At 37.7% G+C, this 12,146-nt stretch overlaps 1 protein-coding gene across 13 annotated transcripts in view; it reads left to right on the top strand.

Annotated features, from left to right (window-relative positions):
- tenm3 (teneurin transmembrane protein 3) overlaps window positions 1–12,146 on the top strand; it is a 693,684-nt gene that overhangs the window by 300,227 nt on the left and 381,311 nt on the right. For all 13 annotated transcript variants that reach the window (XM_055205043.2, XM_055205039.2, XM_073862719.1 and 10 more), the window contains one exon: window positions 5,965–6,103. The gene's annotated coding sequence lies outside the window, so the exon portion shown is untranslated. The remainder of the gene's footprint in view (window positions 1–5,964; window positions 6,104–12,146) is intronic.

Genomic DNA, 12,146 nt, shown 5'->3' with positions numbered 1-12,146 from the left:
AGTTTTGTATTTGTTTTGTTTGCATAAAATACACAATCTTTCATCATGTTTCTCTGTGGCGTTTGTGTTACAGATCTCTTCCTCTAACCATATCTCTTTGTTTGTCTGTTCAAATGTACCCCTCTATAGTAAAACCGGGGGTAATAGCGCCCATGTTGGTGAGAAAAATGTGATTGGTTGGCTCCTCCAAGTGATTGCTGGTGCTATTTTTCTCTCAGCGCTACCAAATGGGTTGCCAGGGAGGGGGTCTTTAACTGAAATCATACGACAAGCCAATGAGGCGCTGGTGTGCCAGATCAGGCTACAGAGGTGGATTGTGGGTAGAAAGGGTGGTATTCAGCGTGCCGTTAATGTAGGCCTCCATCCCAGCACCCCAGCTGTGAGACGCCATGAGCTGAATAGGGGCAGATTTCAAAATCCTTTCAATTAAAATCACAACATAATCCTTCTCGCAACCTCTTCAGAAAATTTCCTCCACTTCACTCTCTTTGTGTGCAGAGTCTGACGTCCAGTCACCAAGTGGAGATGTGTTCAGCATTGAAATGTTTTGACTCCGGTACGAAGAACGTATTACCGGCGACAAGCGAGTGCCAACCTGAAAAAATGAAGAAGAAAAAATGTTACACGTTACATGAAACAACCTTAAAAGACTTTGAAAAGTAAATCAGGGCTCATGTTTTACAGTTGTGATTGTCGTAAAATGGGCCACGCTCTCTCAGGGGAGAATCTGAGCTCGAATTTGCCATGGTGGACTTGACAGTCTCAAAGGGATTGGTTGAAAGTTTACGGTGCTGCATCAGCATTCATTTATTTGTGAATGAAGACAAGATAGTCTGCTTTCAGATCCCTACATGCTCGACGTAGAAAAGGAAGCGAGGATGTTGAAACCAATATACTGTAAGCATAGGCAGACATGTATAGCGTCCTGGATGTTTTTTTTTTTAAATACCAACACAATTGTAATCATATTGTAAAATAAATACAGAATGTGATTGAATAATAAAAAATAACTAAACATTTATTTAACAAAAGCATCGCTGCCTAAAAGCGTTGCTCGACCTGTGGAGTTAATGTATCTTTTAATTGGTTATAAAAATAGAGTCCTCTGAAGCAAGCTGCCATAACTCATCTAAGTTAGTATGATTTCATGTAATTCTACCATTTTGCACTTTCTGTTCGCCTCCTTTTGACTCGCTCTGTGCGGAAGGTTCTTTAGGGCTATTTAGTAGTTGCCCCCTCATTTCGCCCGTTCACTGCGCCGTACCTCTTATTCGTCTGGACAGGTCAGCAACACCTTCTTATGAGTTGCGGGTGGAAAGTGACAGAAGCAATTTGCAACCGAATCTCAGCACCATTAGAGAAATAAGGCAAGTGTGATCAACGGTATAAATAGTACTTGTTATTCTATGTAATAAGGTTACTCCTGATTGCTTCCAGGTGCATGAGGCAGACAGTAGAAGCCTGAAGGAAATTCAAGCCTTCAGCGCTTCTCCCACCAGGACCGACTGAGAAAAGCAGATTGTCATTTCAGTACATTTCTTCAGCGCTCCTTTCGAACGCTCTGTAACTCATACGATTAACCTCCTGCGAGTCACACCTCAGTCCGGTGCGAATCTCGTTCGGGAATCGTTTCGCCCGCAGTACCCCGATGCATAAAACATTTACGATGTTGTAAACAGGTAAAAATGAGGATGATGGTAATTGAAATTGTTTTTAAGCACTGCTTATGTTTGACTTCTGGAAAAGCGAGACAGGAAAGTAAAATAGGAAGAGAAGAAAACGCAAACCGTAATGGTTCTAGCGTGGGTGTACTGTAATATTAGAAGCTCTCTCTTTATCCAATGTTCACATGAAGACTACATCAGGTACTAACATTCAACCATGAAAACCTGCTCTGACACACTACTACTAAGACAAAAAACTGTTCTGTGAACAGGTAAGGGGTAATGTGCAGAGTCAATCGGTCATTGTAACAAAATAAACTGAGCAGGAATTGTATCACCCTGAAGGAGTTTATCTTGAGATAATGACTGCCTGACTGTACATTATACAGATTACAAGGCTACATACTGAATAAACAACAGACTTACATAAACAAACCTGGTGAATTGATTTGAGTTGAAATCATTTCATTATGTGAGGAGAGAGAGACCACATGAACAGACATTTTAACAGACATTGTTCAGACGTCAAATCTTTTAATGTATTATTATAATTACGAAAATGTTGTATTTCATTTTTATATTGCTATTCGCATGTGCTACTAACACTAGGATTTTGCATAAAATACCATAAAATATTTTTTCCAATGTTTGTTTTTATTGCCTACCAGATTTAACCTTTGTTATTAGTTTTTTATTTTATTTTAGTGCTTATACTGTATTTTTAGCTGCTTTAGTTTAAATGTTTCGTCTTTTTTTTAATTATTGGCACTTTGAGCCGGTTTCCCAGACAGGGCTTATTTTAGTCCCAGACTAAAATGTATGTTTAAGTTGCCTTAATTTAAAAACATCTTGCCCTGACATATCTCAGCATATATTGTTTTGTCTAAGGATGCATACGAGTATTGTCTTTTGCAAGTTAAGTACTTAAATGTCCTAATATAACTAAGGTCTAGTCCTTGATTAATCTAAACCCTGTCCACAAAACTGCCCTTTAAAGAATATATAGTACTTAAACAAAGTGCATGCACAACCACCACTGAGTCGCAATGCGGAGGCCACGGGTCACAGCGCCGTCCTAGAAACTCATCTCGCAACAATTCCAGGAATGAGAGAAGACTGTCAACACAATTATAATCAATCGCATACCATCACTGTGTTTTTTAATCCAAGGGATACGTGGGCCTTTTGTTCTTGACTAGTTTATCAGAGACAAGGAGGAACTTTAAATGAAGCAGCAAAATGTTTGATGTATTTTTGCCCCATGTAGTTTCTTTGACTTTGCGTTAGGTGAGATGACATGAGAGTCTGTGAACGGATTCTGGGCCCCAAATCTTTTTGGCAGCAATTCGTGTGAATGTAGCTTTGGTATTTTTACTGTAAACAGCATCATTGATAAGAAATAGCCTTAATCATCTGTGGACCTCAATGGGCCAGTTCAAATAAATGTAACCTCCATTTGTTCCAAATACATGAAACTTGTGTTTTATTGGAGGGGATAATACTAACATACCACTGTGAAAATTACTTCCCATTGACCTTGGTTTAGTTGTTTTGGTACAGTTTATTGTTTGAAGTTGTTATCTCGTTTCAGAATTTCAGAAGAAGTGCAATCTAATTAAACTTTACTGTATAAATGAATATAATTTATATAACCTTATATAACCTTCATAATTCAATGGCCTTGGCATTCATACATTTTTCTAAAGCAAGAATGGCTGTCCCAAGTCACCCTTTTGGTTGGTCTTGTAAATTCACTGCTTTGCTTTGTGGTGTTTGGGCCAAAATATTTCAGGCATGACTTGGATTAATCTGTCTGTATTGTTTTTCTGTCAGCCTGTCTGTCTGTCTGTCTCTTATTTCGTAGCACTAGAGGTTCTTATGCCAGCATGTTGCTCAAAGAACTCCATTTTATTTATTTTTTTATGAAGTGATTCACATTTTTATAGTCGGAATCATAGTAGATTTCTTTCAGACTGGAATCTCAAGCAGTCTGAAAGGCTTCTCGCTCTAAACACATATATTTCCCACATGGATTTGTTGGAGAATATGACGGTTTATAACAGCCATGGGAATAATCCGACATGGCGTTCTGAGAGTTACATGTGTGACCATGCATGCATGTTTATATTCAAGCAGTAAGGTTGATGAGATGTACAACCATAGCAATTATATTATCTAAATATAGTAATACTGTACAAACTAAAATTAAACACGTACCTCTATTCATTTTATTTATATTTTAATGAATGCCTGTACAATTATGTATTTACTGTAATGCTGCTTTGCTACAATGCAAAACTGCGAAAGTGCTATAGAATGGACTTTTAATTCAATTGAGATATTGTGCTTTTATCATTAAAGGAGCTAAACATAATTCAATAAAATATCAAAAATATATTATATGGCTAGTTCAACGAAAATGTAAATTCTGTCATCTTGTCACTCGTATGTTGTCATAAACCTTTATTTTGTTGAACACAAAAGAATATTTTGATAAATGATGTTAAGCACACAGTTGACAGTACCCAATCCAGTACCCACTGACTTCCACAGTAGGATAAACAAATACTATGGAAGTCAGTGGGTACCGTGAACTGTGTGCTTGCCATCATTTATCAAAATATATTCTTTTGTGTTTAACAGAATAAAGAAAATCATAGAGGTTTAAAACAACATGAGGGATGTACATGAGAGGAAATGTTGACAGAATTTTTATTTTTGGTGAGCTATCCCTTTAAATATATAAATAATTTGCAAAACAGTATGTTTAGTTTTAAAGATGATGTAATTTTAAAATAAAAAATATAAAAATTATATTTACATATTAAAATTATAATTAAAAATATATATTAAAAATTTGTTGTTTATTTCATACAAAATCTATTAAGCAATTTTACCAAGTAAAACTAAATTGTTTATTCTAATTTTTGTCTGTTGCAATTTGCTGCGTTAATTTAAAACATTTTTACAATGACTTTAAATGCAGTTAATGACATCAAAAAACATGTGTTTAGATGATTTAGGTGTATTAGTCTTAAATATTCTAACCTATTTCACAGCTAGCTGTGTTATAGTCACAAAATATTTGATACATTTATTTGTGTTATTGACACAATTTTTCGCAGTTTTTTGTGTCACTCAGCACGAATTTCTATACAACAAATATTTTCGTGTCTGTGGCACGACTTTCTTTATTGTGTCATTTTATTTTATTTTTCTTATATTTTTTTCCTATTTTTAAATCATTGGTACTTGAGGTTGGGGTTAGATTTGGGGTTTGCATTAGGATGTAATTTTATGCATTGGTTTATTCATGTTTTTCTTCCGCTTTTAAAAGTATTCTCGATTTGAGACAGACACGAAAAATTATTTATAGAAATTCATGTTGAGTGACACCAAAAAGACATTTGTGCTCCAGTGGCACGAAAAACTGCGGAAATTGTGTCAACAACACGAATACATTAATCAAATATTTTGTGACTAAAACACGAATTTATGTGAGATTGGGTTGGAATATTTCATTGACACTATTTTGGTGAGCGTAGTATTATAGAGTGTAGTGTAGTTGGCCATGCAGGTCTTGTGTAGATGATAGTGATTGCTGAGATTGGCTGTTCTCCCTCTTATCTTCAGAAACGATGAGTTGTTTGTGCTCTCCAGCTCACCAGGAGGTCCGTGCCAACACTTCGCACTATATCGCAGTCTCTTATTGTCCAGATTCTGATCTCCATAGGGAGCTAATGCTCTTCATTCACTACCATGCCATATGACTGCACGTAAAGCAACCAATCACATTTCAAAGTGTTTCCAGTTCTGGGATAAGACGTTCAGCCAACGGTCCGTGGTTGTGACGTCTGAGATTATTTAGCAAATTGCTTTCAATTAAACCTCGATTAGGTGAATCCATTAATGATAAGCAAACCTTCTGAAAGTGTGTGTTCCTATGCACTATCAAATCATGTGTTTAAAATACCAGCTTTTTGGGACTAATGTGTCCACAGTTTGTGTCAGGAGCCTATAAGGTTTTTTTAGGGCTGGGTGCAGTTTTGTCATGCTTGGTTGGAGCAAAGAGGGATGTGGACTTGGTGGTCTATGCTTTAAGTGTCCATCACTGTCTGTCTCCTTAGAACTACATTAATTACATCCAGAGTCTCTCGGTTAGCTTTTCCTCTAATAAGCTAAAAAGGCCTGGAGAACATGATCGGTGAACTCCCAGTGTGAAACATGACATCCATTTCCTTCTTTTCCAGGAATAAATGTTTCAATTTCTCTTGTTTCTTCTCTCTTTTGTTCTTTGAAGGTTGGTCTGCTGATCTTCGCAGTCTTGATGCACTGATGTCCGTGGGCTCTTGACCTTCATCCATGGATTAGTTCGTTTACGCTTGAGGCAGTTCTAAGTGACCAGATGGTATTCCTATGTGTCACCTCCAGTGTGTGAGGTGAGTGATGCCCCAATTGGAAATGACATTTATTTACTTCCTCTGTTTTGTCAGGGCTCCTAACGCATCTTTACACAGCTGAGTTCAGACTGCTCTGATGTGGCTAAGTGGCTGCTCCAAATTCAGTACTGTGCTGCATAAAAGCCATCCCAAAATCTGCCACCTCCTGTGTTTCAAAGGCGGCTCTGATGCTGCTTTGGTTCGGTGGAAACGGAATGTGGCACCAGTGCAGCCCCAAACCTTGTCATAGTTAAGACATACGCAACATTATTTCATTATTATTTTCTGTATTTTCTGTATAAATGCATGTGTGTGCGTGCGTGCGTGTGTGTGTTTGCAGTATGATTTACAAATATTAACCTCGAAAACAAAAGACTGTTTCATAAGAATTTTTCCTTGAATAAGAAACAAGGATAAATACACAAAAAGCATTTCAAATGCTCTAAAATAAATAAACTGTCACACAGCAGTCCTTTAACAATTAAAATATGCACTTAATTTTACTTTGTAATGTGAAGTCTTAAACTGCCAAGCGTTTTTGTAAATGCATATCGTGTTTGTGTGTCAGCGTGTACGAAACACTTTCTCTAAGCCCCATTCCTCTAAGGCTTAACAGCATCACCCAATCAGTGACAGGCGCTGTCTAGATGAACCAATCAGGGCGCGATCGGCTACTACCCTGTCTAGAATCAAAGGCACAGCTCTCCTATGATATTAAAATGCACAGTTTCTTTGTTCACGCCATGCTAAGACAGAGGATGGGAAGGGGGTAGGGTTATAAAATAAAACCATACTTCACTCACCCCCTAGAAAAACTTTTTGTGTTGCTCTACATATATCTCTGCGGGTGGGCACGCAATGACTCTCCCACTTTGAAATCTCAACCACTTCGGAAGCCTCCATGAGCTTTAATCAACATCATACACTTTACCTCAATGAAATAGGACAACTAGAGTACAGTCTTCAATTTCGCACGTCACTGACGCCGCCATTTTGGCTCCTTTCGTCATTTCCTTAACTTGTTTGACCCACTTTCCAGTGTTATGTGTAGCTTCTTTTGACTGGATGGGTCAGAGTTTTTCCTTTTTTTCTTTTTTCTATGTACTAGATATATTATTGGGCAAATTGCACGGCTTTTGTGCAGATAAATTGGTATTCAATAAAAGCCGCAGTGTTTTTTTTGATGCAGCCAGAGAGCTGGGCTGCACTGGGTGATAACTTCATCGCAGCGTGGGGTCAGGGCCAGGAAGAGAAGAGAAGCCTGGCTGAAAGGGGATTAAGAGGAGCCTTCGAAGAGATCTGGACTCGGACCACCTGCTGGGTTGCCCAGGCCTGGACCGAATCTAATGTTTCTGATCAGCTATGCAATTGTCTGACCCCCCCTCTTTTTTTCATTTTGCAAGAAAAAAGCTGTCCTTTCTCCCACTTTCCCTGCACCCAGATTATCTCTTTGCCCCTTTTTTGTTGTTGTACCCTTCTTTGTATTAATTTGACCTAAGCTCACAGATCCATCATTTCCCTTAGGGTCAGGTTAGGTAATGACGATAAGCAAACCTGATTTCACACGCAGTTTTGGATGCTTGATGGATAAGGTACTTTTAGCGGTGTGTGTGTTTATGTGTACTTGGTAATTATCACGTTAAGATAGGAATACCAGTATTTTTGTGACCTTGTGGGGACATTTTGAGGTCATCATGAGGTAACAAGCTTATAAATCAAACAGAATGATGTTTATTGAAAATGTGAGGTAGGAGAAAGTTTTCCGTGATGGTTGGGGTTAGGGGAAGGAAATAGAAATATACAGTTTGTACAGTATAAAACCCATTACGTCAATGAAATGTCCCCATAAAACATGGAAACCAAGAATGTGTGTGTGCAGCCCAGTCTCACGAAATTTCGTTATATAGTCACATAATTTTTTGATTCTCTTTTCGTGATATTATTACAAATTTTCGCGTTTTTTCGTGATCATATAACGAATTCCTGTTTTCGTGTGATTAGCACGTATTGGTTACTCAACGGTTTTGTCCTATTTTCTTATCATTGTCGCTTCGGTTTAGGGTTAGATTTACACAAAATGACATCCTTACCCAAACCCAACTCTAACCCTAACGCCAGGCGACATATAAAAAAATATCCGAAAAAATAGTATAAACCAAATATATAAGTGACATTCTAATGCAAGCACCAAATCGAACCCTAAACTGAAGCGACAATGTTTTAAAAATATTAAAAAGCGGTTGAGTAACGAATACGTGATAATCACACAAAAAACAGGAATTCATTATATGATCACGAAAAAACGCAAAAATTCGTGATAATATCAAAAAAAAAGAATAAAAAAAATATGTGACTATATCACAAAACCTTGTGAGACTGGGTAGGTGTGTGTGTGTGTGCGTGTGTGTGTGTGTGTGTACCTGGTAATTATCACGTTGTCGGGACCAATTGTCCGCACAAAGATAGGAATACCAGTATTTTTGTGACCTTGTGAGGACATTTTGAGGTCATCATGAGGTAACAAGCTTATAAATCAAACAGAATGATGTTTCTTGAAAATGTGAAGTAGGAGAAAGTTTTCTGTGATGTTAGGGAATAGAAATATACTGTTTATACAGTATAAAAACCATTACGTCTATGAAATGTCCCCATAAAACATGGAAACCAGAATGTGTGTGTGCAGCCCAGTCTCACGAAATTTCTTATATAGTCATGTAATTTTTGTATCATTTTTTCGTGATATTATCACGAATTTCCGAGGTTTTTTCGTGATCGTATAACGAATTCCTGTTTTCGTGTGATTATCACGTATTGGTTACTCAACGGTTTTGTCCTATTTTCTTACCATTGTCGCTTCGTTTAAGGGTTAGATTTACATAAATTTACATGACATCCCTACCCAAACCCAACTGTAACCCTAATGGCAGGCGACATATAAAAAAAATCAGAAAAAATAGTATACACCAAAACATATAAGTGACATTCTAATGCAAGCACCAAATCGAACCCTTAACCGAAGCGACAATGTTTTGAAAATATTAAAAAGCAGTTGAGTAACGAATACGTGATAATCACACGAAAAACAGGACTTTGTTATATGATCACGAAAAAACACGAAAATTAGTGATAATATCAAGAAAAAAGAATCAAAAAATTACGTGCCTATATCACGAAACCTTGTGAGACTGGGATAGGTGTGTGTGTGTGTGTGTGTGTGTGTATCTGGTAATTATCACGTATTCCAAAGATAGGCATACCAGTGTTTTTGTGACCTTGTGGGGACATTTTGATGTCCCCATGAGGAAACAAGCTTATAAATCAAACAAAATGATGTTTCTTGAGAATGTGAAGTATCAGAAAGTTTTCTGTGATGGTTGGGGTTAGGGAATGGGGTAGGTAAGGGGAATAGAATATACAGTTTGTATGATATAAAATGCATTACGTCTATGGAATGTCCCCACAAAATATGGAAACCAGAATGTGTGTGTGTGTGTGTGTGTGTGTGTGTGTGTGTGTGTGTGTGTGTGTGTGTGTGTGTGTGTGTGTGTGCGTGCGTTCGTGCGTGCGTGTGTGCGTGCGCATGTCAGCACCGCATAATTTAGATGGAATCCTAAGAGTTAACTATCTGTGCCCTGAGGGTAGGTTGAAAAATCAATTTACTGTTTAAAATCAATTTGATCACACTTTGAATTATTTCTCAAACTATTCTGGATTGATCCACAGAGATTTCTTATCGGACCTGTAGGAATTATAATTAAATATTTTGATGATTGAAAAAAACATATGCAGGCCATACTGAATCACCAAATAACACTAAAGGAAAAACACACAGAGTGCACCTTAACAACATCATATTAAGTTCAACACCCAAGAAAATAGGCTTTAACATCTTATAGAACAGAACCAAGTCTGTAATATTAAAACATATATACAGAGGATACAATATAATTCATATATTTATTTACACTGCGTACGCTGTTGTTTATCCACAGACAACATTAAACTTTACGGCATTTTACTGCCGCTCTGATACAGTTTTACATTTACACACAGCGGAAGCCACAGACTCTGCTTTTATACAAGCAAATTATACACTTACTCTATTTGTATGTGCACTTCAGAGCAAATCTTGAGAAAAATATGACGCGTTGGGAATCGAGAACTCTGAAAATCAAATTCATGTCTTCAGATGCCAAAAGATTCCCACTCCTCTTCTTTGTTCTCAGACAACTAATGGAGAATTGTGATGTGGGAATATCCACTGATCAGTGTCTGTGGTCAGTTTTATTTTATCTTATATATTCACACATTAGCCACAGGGGTTTTTCAGATTTTTTTTATTTTCTCTTTCCCTTTCATCAATGCCAGAGAATATAAAAAATGAATGTATACACAAAAAACATCTTTCTGTGTTATACGTGTGCTATATTAGCTCTGCATCGCTTAAACCGGTCAACCAGTAAGGTTTCCCCTGCAATCAACATATCTGCATGTAAAATATTTTCCTGCACCATGTTTCCAGCCGCAGTTAGATGTCTGAATACTGATAGGGCCAAACGCATAGAGGAGTGCAGTGCAGAAGTGCAGGTGAACGCTCTGTTTGGCAGTTGCCTGACATGTTTCTTCTCTTTAGCATGTGGAGTGCAGACAAGCTCATGAATAACAGGTCTTATGAATGGACTGAGCAGGCTTAGCGCTAACTTTTACAGCCCCTGCTCCTGTGTTGCGCCCCGTAAAGGACTGTGTGTGTGTGTTTGCACTTGATGAAGAACAGTCTCACAGCCTGTGCATGTATTTCAATTATGAATCTCTTCATTATACGCTTATTATGTCAAGTTTATTTTGATGAAGGTTATGTTGTCAAAAACTGATAGGAGCCTGTAAAACATCAGTTAGAAAAATAGGCAAATTACTATAACACAGATGGGTTATTAGGGATTACAAAGGACCTAATGTATTTTTTGTGGTATGCTACGGTATTATTCTCGTTTAAGTGGCTTCTGGTTTGTGTTCTGTATGTATGCGTGTTTATTACATGTATTGCTGGTATGGCCCTCAAGCGTATGTTTTGTCTCAGCTATAAGCTGAAGATACAGAGATCTTGGCAGTCCTGTAGCGCGGAGGCAGCAAATGACTCCGTACGGATGGTATCTAAAGGATGGCTGTCAAGGTTCTCAGTGGCATTATAGGGTTCCCAAGTCTTTTTTTTTTCTTTTTCTTTTTTTAAGCAGCCAACATCATATTCTGGAACATTTTCTCTCTCTCCTCTTGTAGCGGCTGTGGTCAGCCACTCTCAGCCTGTGCCAACTACCAATAACCATATTCCAGGAAAGAGCTCCACATGTTCAATTATATAATTACATCATCTCAGATTTAGACAGATGTCCCATAATATGTTTCAAATGCAATCAGCCGCACTCGTTCCCCACATAATGCATTTGGAGAAGAAAAATGATGTCCGCCGAGCATAAAACAGATCATGTTTGTTATGTTGCTGCTTCTGTTGCTTGCACTATTGATATTGTTATTATTAGTATTGTCGTGAGCGCCATTAGAATTTTTTTTTTACGTGTATTTTTATGGTGAGCGCTTTAAGAAGACTGCTATCATGACAGCTTACCTGGAAACGCATTACACAATAAACATACGCACAGGCAACTAACTGCCTAGTTAAAGCAATCATATAATAGGAGATGGATTTTCATATTAAAACCCACATGCTCCCGAGTGCCTACCTGGAATTCTATTGTTAATCTTAAATCTCAGTGCTAAAGCAAGTCTTTCCCACTCAAATGCGGGCAATTTTAAAGCATCTCCTCTCGTTGTTCGGCACACGGTGTAGAAAACCCTTGAGCCTTGAGTTCTGAGAGTTAGAATGAGTAATTGTTTACCTTTATAGAGACAAAGCTGTATCTCATTGTTTGAGCTGAACAGTAGTTTATTCTAGTAGCAGATAAATAGGGGTTTTATTTATTTATTGCTTTGTGTCAGCAGTTAAGCTGCTTATAGACAGAGTTTTGGCCACATGAGTGGTCAGGTGGGG

The sequence above is a fragment of the Misgurnus anguillicaudatus genome, chromosome 3 (genome assembly GCF_027580225.2).
Source record: "Misgurnus anguillicaudatus chromosome 3, ASM2758022v2, whole genome shotgun sequence".
NCBI classification, from domain to species: Eukaryota; Metazoa; Chordata; class Actinopteri; order Cypriniformes; family Cobitidae; genus Misgurnus; species Misgurnus anguillicaudatus.
The sequence above is the reverse complement of the archived record's forward strand: the minus strand, read 5'-3'. Positions and strand labels throughout refer to the sequence as shown.